The sequence below is a fragment of the Piliocolobus tephrosceles genome, chromosome Y (genome assembly GCF_002776525.5).
Source record: "Piliocolobus tephrosceles isolate RC106 chromosome Y, ASM277652v3, whole genome shotgun sequence".
Taxonomy (NCBI): Eukaryota; Metazoa; Chordata; class Mammalia; order Primates; family Cercopithecidae; genus Piliocolobus; species Piliocolobus tephrosceles.
Genome location: NC_045456.1, coordinates 15,820,961 through 15,830,529, shown reverse-complemented (window position 1 = coordinate 15,830,529; position 9,569 = coordinate 15,820,961). Strand labels below are relative to the sequence as shown.

General features: G+C 38.8%; 1 long non-coding RNA gene across 1 annotated transcript; it reads right to left on the bottom strand.

Moving 5' to 3' along the window:
- Window positions 1-2,773: 2,773 nt before the first annotated feature.
- LOC111527974 lies at window positions 2,774-9,057 on the bottom strand. The gene is made up of 3 exons (XR_002726830.3): window positions 8,858-9,057; window positions 5,233-5,356; window positions 2,774-3,086 (listed from the first exon to the last, which is right to left on the bottom strand). It is a non-coding gene; the product is annotated as an uncharacterized LOC111527974 (long non-coding RNA).
- Between the last annotated feature and the right edge of the window lie 512 nt (window positions 9,058-9,569).

Here is a 9,569-nt window from a genome sequence, read left to right as displayed (position 1 = left end):
CATATAAAAGACCAAGCTTGAGGTTTGGGGCTCCTTAAGCCAAACATGTGACAGGAGTAATGAGGTGTTTAGCATTTGAAAGGGACTGACAGCCCTCTTCTGGGTAAGTGGAAGGAGAGGCACTGGATCCCATTCTTTAGGAGCTGTGCTTCTGTAAAATAGAAGTTGGAATCCAAAGCCAGTGAAATATGAATTAAAGAAGGTGAGAGAAGCAGAAATTTTACAGAGAACAGAGATAATTTCATATTTGAAGTGAGTGGTGGCTTTTGAGAAAATGATGAAAATTCATTAAATTGATAGTTCATTAAATTAACAGATTTGAATGTGTACTGGCATTTGCCCTTTTATTTATTTATTTTTTAGAGATGAAGTCTTGCTGTGTTGCCCAGACTGGAGTGCAGTGGTGCAATCACAGCTGGCTGCAGCTTCAAACTCCTAGGCTCAAGTGATTCACCCACCTCAGCCTCCCAAGTAGCTAGGACTATAGGTACACGTCACCATGCCCAGCTATTTTGTTTTAATTTTTATAGTGATAGGGTCCTGCTATGCTACCCGGCTCATTTATCCTTTTAGGATGAGACATCTATGTCTATATTTCTGTTCCTTTTACAGCTTTCAAGAAAGATACAAGACGCCCTGTATCTTCCAAATATGACAGCAAATATGTCCTAATATAAGGACTAAATAAGATGATAACTTTTAGAAAATTCGGTTTTCAGAGTAAACTTTTTACGGATTTGTAAAATTTTCTTGCTCAGCAGTGTCAGTTCTCACATGGGTGGTTGGGAAATACCATCAACTGATTTCCATAGGTATTTTTAGGGGTGGTGGTGTGAGTTTATAAACTTATTCAACTCATCTTATTGGAAACTCTCTTTTGATTGCTGTCATATGTTTTAAGAAAACGTTTCACGATTTTTAAAAAATAGATTTAAGGGGTAGAAGTATAGCTTTGTTCCATGGATATATTGAGTAGTGATGAAGTCTGAGCTCTTAGTGTAACCATCACCTGAATAGAGTACATTGTACCCAAAAGGTAATTTCTCATCCCTCACCCGCCTCCCATCCTCCTACCCTTGTGAGTCTCCAGTGTTTATTATTCTGTTCTCTGTATATATATACTCATTGTTCAGCTCCCACTTATAAGTGAGAACATGCAATATTGTACTTTCTGTTTCTGAGTTTTTCATTTAAGATAATGACCTCCAGTTCCATCTGTGTTGCTGCAAAAGATATGACCTCATTCTTTCTCATGGCCAAGTACTTTTCCATGGGGGGAGTGTGTGTGTGTGTGTGTGTATGTATCATTTTCTTTATCCATAGAATCAACCTGGCCTAATTTAATTTTCAACATAAAAAATCTAAAATTAGAACTGCTGTTCTATCCAGAAATCCCACTACTAGGTATCTACCCAAAGGAAAACAAATCCTTATATCAAAAAGACATCTGTACTCTTATGTTTATCGCAGCACTATTCACAATAGTGAATATTCACAATCAAGTGTCCATCAATTCATCCATTATCCATCTATTCACCTATTCATCCTTTCATCTATCAACTCATCCATCTATCTCCTCACCTATTTGTCTTTCCATGTATCCATCCATTCACCCACCCATCCATCCATCCATCCATCCATCCATCCATCCATCCATCCGTCCGTCCATGAGATCTCACCATTGCACCAGCGCAGGCAAGAAGAGTGAAACTCTGTCTCAGAAAAAAAAAAAGAAAGAAAGAAAATTAAATTAACTGGTTAGTTCACCATATCTACTAGACATTCTTTGTCCAGAATGATATTTAGTTGCATCTGAAAGTTAAATCCACCATAAAAGATTAAAGGGACACCACTGATCATAGTTTTTAAAATGTCCTTCAGATGTAAGGACACTGAAGGAGGAGGTAATCCAAAAATGATGAAAGGAAGGGTAGCATTATTAAATAAGTAAAGCATTAAAGATGACTACTTAGATGACTGTGATGGTACTCAATGTGTAAGATTCAGTGTATTTGCCAAAAAAAAAAAAAAAAAAAAAAAAAATGATCTGCCTCTTTCCTTAGAGACACATATTGTAAATGATTTAATGTCCTGGATTGTTTTGATGTCATGCTAGGGACATAAACAACAGCTTTTAAGAGGCAACACCCTCACTGCCCATTTGCCAACGTTCTATTCTCACCCTCTCCCATTCCTAAGGTGCTCACCAAACTACCTTGAACAGCACCGTGCACTTTCATGCCATTATCAATAGGCAAACATCTTCCCCAAGCCTACGCCATTATCGGCTGGGAGAAGACCTACAATCAGTGCTTAAAGAAAAAAATACAAACATTTGCCAGACTGGAGAAATGTCCATTTAAATGTTACTGAACTAAACTAATTATGGAATGTTCTAACCATCTGATGCTGACATTCCCTACCTCAACATTATACAAATAAAGATTATGGTGTGTTTAATATGGTGCCTTGCAGCCAGGTGTTTAGTATTGCATTTGGTTTCTTGGTATTTGGAATTTTTATGGTCGTCATTACAGTAGGAAATTTCAAGGGAATCATTTTATGGTATATATTTTACTTCTTACTCATGCCTTGGCTTCCAACTCTACAAGACTCACTTACCTTTACCTTTGTGAATTACGTGCAGATATTTTCAAGCTCTTCTTTGTGTTCTAATTGTTTTTGGCTTCAATATGTTACAGCAGAGCCAAGCAGAATAGAAAAGTAAGTTTTAAATAAAAATCAGAAACTATTGGATTTGCCAAATGCTTTCTCCTTCATTTATTTGGGAAATAGTCTTGTATTTTGCCAAAGTTTGAAACAAAATTCTAATGACCTTTAATACATCTCCTTTTCATCACTTGGCTAAGTGTTCAACATTTTTCATGTGCATTCAAAGAGAGGGAAATGTTTTCATTATAAAAATGGAGTTACTTACATACTCTGGTTTCTACACTTTCAAAGAGCTGTAACAATAGGTTTTGCAATTCTGTAAGTAGAAAAGCCGTGGATTCTCCTGGTGCATTCAGCCAGGGTATTCACTGTGCACAGACTAAAGTGGGGCCAGGATATTCACTGTGCATAGACTAAAGTGGGAGAGAGGTGGTGAAAAGACAGAACGAGAACAACACAAAAATTTAATTTTTAATCTTTGGAAATTTGAATCTCAGAGAAGCAAAGATTACAGACTATCGTACTTAGAAACGATGTAATGTTTCCAATTCAGCCATCTACCCCATTCACAGACACTCTCACCAAAACCCCTACAGAGTCCTTTATTCAAGAATACAAGAACTCACTACCTTCTGAGATGGCCACTTCCATTTTTTAACAGCATTAACGTTCCTGTTTGTTCTGAAATAAGATGCCTCTCTGGAATTATTCTTCTCTGTTTCTTGTGCTGACCTTTCCAGCAATGCTGAATATTTTTAAAAGGTTTCTGAGTGAAACAGCTTCTGATGTTTTGGGTTTATCATTGTGCCTCCACTCGAGGTTTTTCCTGTATTTTTCCAAATTCCTCTCTGAGTAGAGTGCTTCCCGTTCTCTCACAATTAGGTTTACCCTTCGGAACACCTACCCCGCTTGCCAGTACTCATGCCAAGAGGCTCAGAACTGGATCCAGCACCCTAGGGGAAGTCTAAAGATGTAGAGTGGATTGGGCATACTTTTTTTCCCTTGATGTTCATAGTTCCATAAGGAAGTCAGAATTGCATTAGCTTTTGAGACAATCATTCCACTGTTGAATTATATTGAACTTACAGTGATGTGTCTTTTCAGGTAATTTTATATACCACTACCCCATATCTGGGATTTATGGATTTTTTAAAACCATAAATTTAAGACTTTACATATTTTGCTATTATGTTAAAAATATCTATGGAAAATATCATGTTTATAAAAATCTAGTTAAAAAAAAAAATAGCCAGGCTTGGTGGCTCGCATCTGTAATCCCAGCACTTTGGGATGCTGAGTGGGAGAATCACTTGAGGCCAGGAGTTCCAGACCAGCTAGGGCAACATAGTGAGATCCCATCTCTAAAATAAGTTTTTTAAATAGCCAGGTTGGTGGTGCATGCCTATAGTGCCAGCTATGCCAGAGGCTGAGGCAGGAGTATTGATGCTTGATGCTAGGAGTTCGAGGCTGTCGTGAGCTGTGATTCTGCCACACTTCAGCCTGGGTGACAGAGCAAGACCCTGACTCTTAAAAAAAAAAAAGAGAGAGAAAAAAAAAAAGCATAAAAAATAGTATGGTGTTGGCCGGGCGCGGTGGCTCATGCCTGTAATCCCAGCACTTTGGGAGGCCGAGGTGGGTGGATCACAAGATCAGGAGTTCAAGGTCAGCCTGGCCAAGATGGTGAAACCCCGTCTGTACTAAAAATACAAAAAAAAAATTAGCTGGGCATGGTGGTGGGCACCTGTAATCCCAGCTACTCGGGAGGCTGAGGCAGAGAATTGCTTAAACCCAGGAGGTGGAGGATTCGGTGAGTGGAGATCGCACCACTGCACTCCAGCCTGGGCAACAGAGCGAAACTCTGTCTCAATCAATCAATCAACCAATCAATTAAATAGTATGGTGTTAGAGGATGGGGATAGACTTCTTTATCCTTTTGTTGTTATTTTTGAGTTTCTCTTATTGTTGATATAATAGTTACGCCCTCGCAGTAAGCCTTGAAGCATTAAGTCCTCGGCTTATTGCAATGCCTATTCTAGCTGCTGATATTCCAGGGAGCTCCTGATTTCATATTCTTGTTAGTTTTCACCTGATTTCCCCTGTTTCAGGCTCTCCCTGCATTGTCTTTTCCCTTCTGTTTTTCCTCAGTCAGCACCTGCAGGTTTTCTCTTCTCTGAGGTTCCCATTCTCACACCAGGTATTCTCTGCAAATATAACCCATCTACTCCCAGGAGTGACTTCAGCTACTCCCACCTGTGGCCAGAGGGACTCATGTGTCTAGCAGAGCTTCTTCTGGGATAAAACTTACAATGGTCTACTTCACCTGACTTCTGTGTGTTCTCTCTGTGTGAATTAGTAACCTGAGACAAGAATTCCAGTACAAGTAGTTTATTTGGGATGGGTTCCTGGGGAAGAGTGGAGGGGGGAGTGGGAACTGAGACACTAAAGAGGGTGGCCAGGAGGGTGTTTGTTATTCAGCAAGTTATCCTTCTGGGTAACTAGAGGAGAATCTTCCCTGGGAATTCTGGAAGGCAAGTGGAAGATACTCCAGAATTAGCCTACCTGAGGGCACAGGGGATGGAGCATTTCTGCAGAATCAGCTTGCATCAGTCACCAGCTGAGAGCTCTTCTGGGTACATTCATTCCAAAGCAGGTCCACACAAGTATTACGGGCTCTGACATGGAACTAGCAAGAAGCAGAGAAATTCAGTGCTGGCTGTTCAGTGAAGCTGAGAACGAATGAATGGGTTCTCACAGCTTCACCTCCGTACCCATGTTTATTTATATCTCTTTCCAAATGTAATGACCTTTTGAAATATGTTTATATGTGGGGTCTAAGTTTCCTTTCCCCTGTGGATCCTCTAGAAATTTCTGGAAAATTCTGAAGCTTGGGGATAGGGCATGAATTAAATTCCAAGGACATTTCTGGAAAGTTCTGCATCTTGGGTATTTGAATTGGATCCCAAGAAAATTTCTGAAAATGTGAGTTCAGGGTCTGAATTTTGTGCATGCACACATTTTGTTTTGTTTCTTAATCTGGTAATTTTGATGTGCTAGGGAACTTGACGTGAGTTTCCCTGCCTCTGGATGGTGAGCACTTCGCTTCTTCTTTGCTTTTAAATTTCGAATTCATTCTCTTTCCCATCACACACACACACACACACACACACACACACACACACACAGCGCACACCCAACACTTCTCATGTATTGGAAAACCTTCCCTCCCTTCTCTGATTCTGCTGCTCTCCCTGCCTCCTTTCCATTTCAGTTTCCCTACTTCACAGAACCTTCCATCCCAACCCTCTTTGCTTGCCATTCATAGTGTCCCGCATTCTCCAAACTCAGGCTTCAATCCTTATGATTCCGTTTGAATGGTTTTGGCTGGGGAGTTAACTAGAACTTATGCATAACATTTAAATCTTTCCTTTCTGATATATATATAGATATATAGATATATATCAGAAAAGATTTAAGATATATATATTTTATATATATATATAGTCTGAACATTGTCACTTTGGAGACTTAGATTTTATATATATTAATGTATTAATATAATTAATATATAACTATCAATATAATATTTATATATTAAATATTAATATATTTTAATACAGTGTGTTAATATATAAATTAATATATGATTATATAAATATATATTTATGTATGTGTGTGTATATATATTATCTAAGTGAACATTGTCACATTGGGGAATACTGCATGGACTCAGTATAACCAACCAGAGTTGAATGGTTTGTTGAAAAGGAATGAGCTGTGCTTTCTCCTTCACACTGTAGCACTACATTCCCACATCTATCTTAACCTGTTCATTATCACCACACATGCAAAGTTTAATGGAAAACATTTGGAGATATTGCAGTAAGTATAACAGATATATATGAACAACATACATAAAATGTCCTTCACTACCCAAGCTCTTATTAACTGAATGTTTGCCATCTAAACTCATGAAACAGAATTTTTGAGATAGGATTATTTGAAGAGTATTTTCAAATATATTTTCCCTTGCTTAAATAAAAACTGAATATCTGACCCCAGGAACCAAGCAGATTTGGAAAAAACAATTCTTTCACCACACTTTAGAGATGGACCTTGGGCATAAACAATCATTTCAGAATATAACTTTGTAAAACTGTAAGACTTTATCAGAGGTACCAAAACACAGGTAATTTGCTACATAGTACTGAAGTGAACCAGTTTGGTGTAAAGTTATAAAGAATGGAACTTCTTCCCATGGACAAGTACATATAATTGGGTTCTGTGAATAGAACTTCAGTACCAAAGGCCCCAAGCATCTGTAACATAAACCAGCTTCTATCTAATAATGCAGCATAGTCACACTCAATAAAAGGTGTTTCTGAGATTTCAGAATCTTGAGAAGTGTTACTATACATTTTTATGAATACTCACAAGAGAGATTCTGCCAGAAAATGTTTCTAGGAGAGGATTTAGCACATGATCGATGTTGGTTTGGCACAAGCTTTTGTAGGTTATCGCAAGTGTCTTTTATAGATGTTCCTCCTTTCTTTGTCTTTAAATTCGTATTTGGTTTTCAATGATTTAGGAAGAATTACATTAATTAGGTTATAACAATCACAGTCAAGAGGCCACCCACTTTAAAAGCATCCATTTGATGCCAGTGACACTTCAGGGGGGAAATGTTATGTATATTCTTAACCGACCATCTTTTTGTTTCTGACAATTGAGCATTGCCTATCATTGCTCTTTCAGGTGTTTTGATTTTACCTCCAACAACCAGAACAACAGAAGCCTACATTATAAGATTTCACTCCTTTTCCTTAATTAAAACAATAAGACACTGTTTTAATCCAGTGAAACCATGAGGATTTTATCCCCTACAATGAGAAGCACACCTCAGAATTGCTATGCTAGTGGCTATGGGAATGTGAACGAAATGCTGTTGCTTTTGACTTTGGAGTCGAATAATGAAGTGTCTACAAATGAAAACCATTGCTGTTTAAATTCTTGGATAACATAAGCCTACTGCTGGCTCTAGAAACGTTAAGCAGATTCTGTTCTTGGGGCAAGCAAACAGATAGGAATTAGTCATCTGTGGACTGATGATTAGTACAGTGTGATTTAGAACTAGCATGGGCATTCCTCCTGTTTGTGAGCCATAGTTTAAATCCAGTTTTGTTTCATTTCACTGAGCTAAATGGCTACATCTTTTTCAGATAAAATTTCATCAAGTTTTAAAAATGTCAGCTCAGAAAACATTCCTACAATGTACAAATAGAGACATATAAATGTTAAATACAGTATTTTTTCTTGTATTAAATTAGGCACCCGAGGAGGCATATTAATATTTTTGATCATTAGAAGACTATTTACACTGCGATAAAAAAAGAGGGGAGGGAAGCAAGCATCGTTGTTCATCCCAGTTTATTCGGCATCATAGGAAAAGTAACTGAGGCTTCCCACACGTGTGAATTTAAAAATGTGTAGTTATTAAAGGGTATTCGTCCATTTTGACAGAAAAAAATATTTATACAATATGTCACTCATCTCCTTGCCCCTGCAATAGAACCTGTAAACTTTATTTGCATGTTGGTCAATTCTGCTTAAGCGTATAATATAGAGGTCGCCCTCAAGGTAGATTGGTCTGCATACGGCTGTTTGCCTTTGTATTAATAGTCCTCAAATGCCTTGTTTGTTGATTACTGGTTTTATTTTATGGTTTTCCTGTTTCCTGTTTCACTTCCAGTCTTGAGACTGCTATGTTGCTGCAAGCCCCTGTGACTTGCCAACATTGTTTATTTCACTTTGTAACTGAAACTGAATTTAATCGGGAATCTTGCAGTGTATCTGGGAATATCACCACACCCATTTTTAGGAAATCCTTGGTTTAAAAGGTAGAAACCTTGCTTCCTCAGTAAATCCCAAAGTAACAGACAGCATGGGACCTGAGAGGGTTCCTGTGCCGGCACAGAGAAGGCAGAGGGTTCCTGTGTTCTCCAAGCTGTGAACACCAGGAAGAGGGATTCGTCCAAGTTTGAAGGGTCATGAGGACATTACTCGCTTTTCTAAATACCCCTCGGTGGACCCAGGTCCGAATCCCAAGGCTACTGAGTCAGTCAGCATTATGCAACAAGAAGACACAGATAGCAGCAGCTTGAACAAGTAAAAGTTCATCTGAACTCACATGACGTCTGGAGGAGGCAGTATAGGGAGGATATGGTGGCCTCATTAACTCATCAAGGAGCGGGACTTCTTCCAGGTCTTCACTCCACTGTGTCCCATGTGCTAATAGGGGCTGTTGTAGCACTAACCTCCACATACACATTCAGCAAAGCAGAATAGAAAGAGAAAAAGCAGAAGGAGGCCATCCCTCCTAACCCTCTCATGCTACTATCCGGAAGTAACACTTGCTTTCACCCGTTGACCAAAACTTAATCAGACAGCCACATCTGTTTGCAAGGTAGGCTGTGAAATATTACGTGCATATAGGGATTCTGTTACTAAAATTTAGGGCAAAATTACTAGAAGCCTCTGCCATGTGGGTCTCTGTATTGGCTTTCATGAGGGGCAGAGGCACCAAGATTTGATATGGGTTTCAGTCTGTCCTTGCAGGTTCCTGCCCCCGATCCCTCCCATGTCATGTTCCTCTTCTTTTCGTGAACTCCTGCCTTGTGGATGTCTGGCTTCGGCATCAAACTCAAAAACAGCACCAAAGCCTTACAGAGACTGCTCAACCAGCTCCACAAGTGTGCAAAGTCAGAGCTCTGTCATAAAGACCTCTAACTGTATGTATAAGTACCTAATAACTGTGAATAGATATAGATAGGTAGATGTATATCTGATATTGATTAATCAATTTGTCTACCTCTAGGCATATATGCATATATTTATGTGTA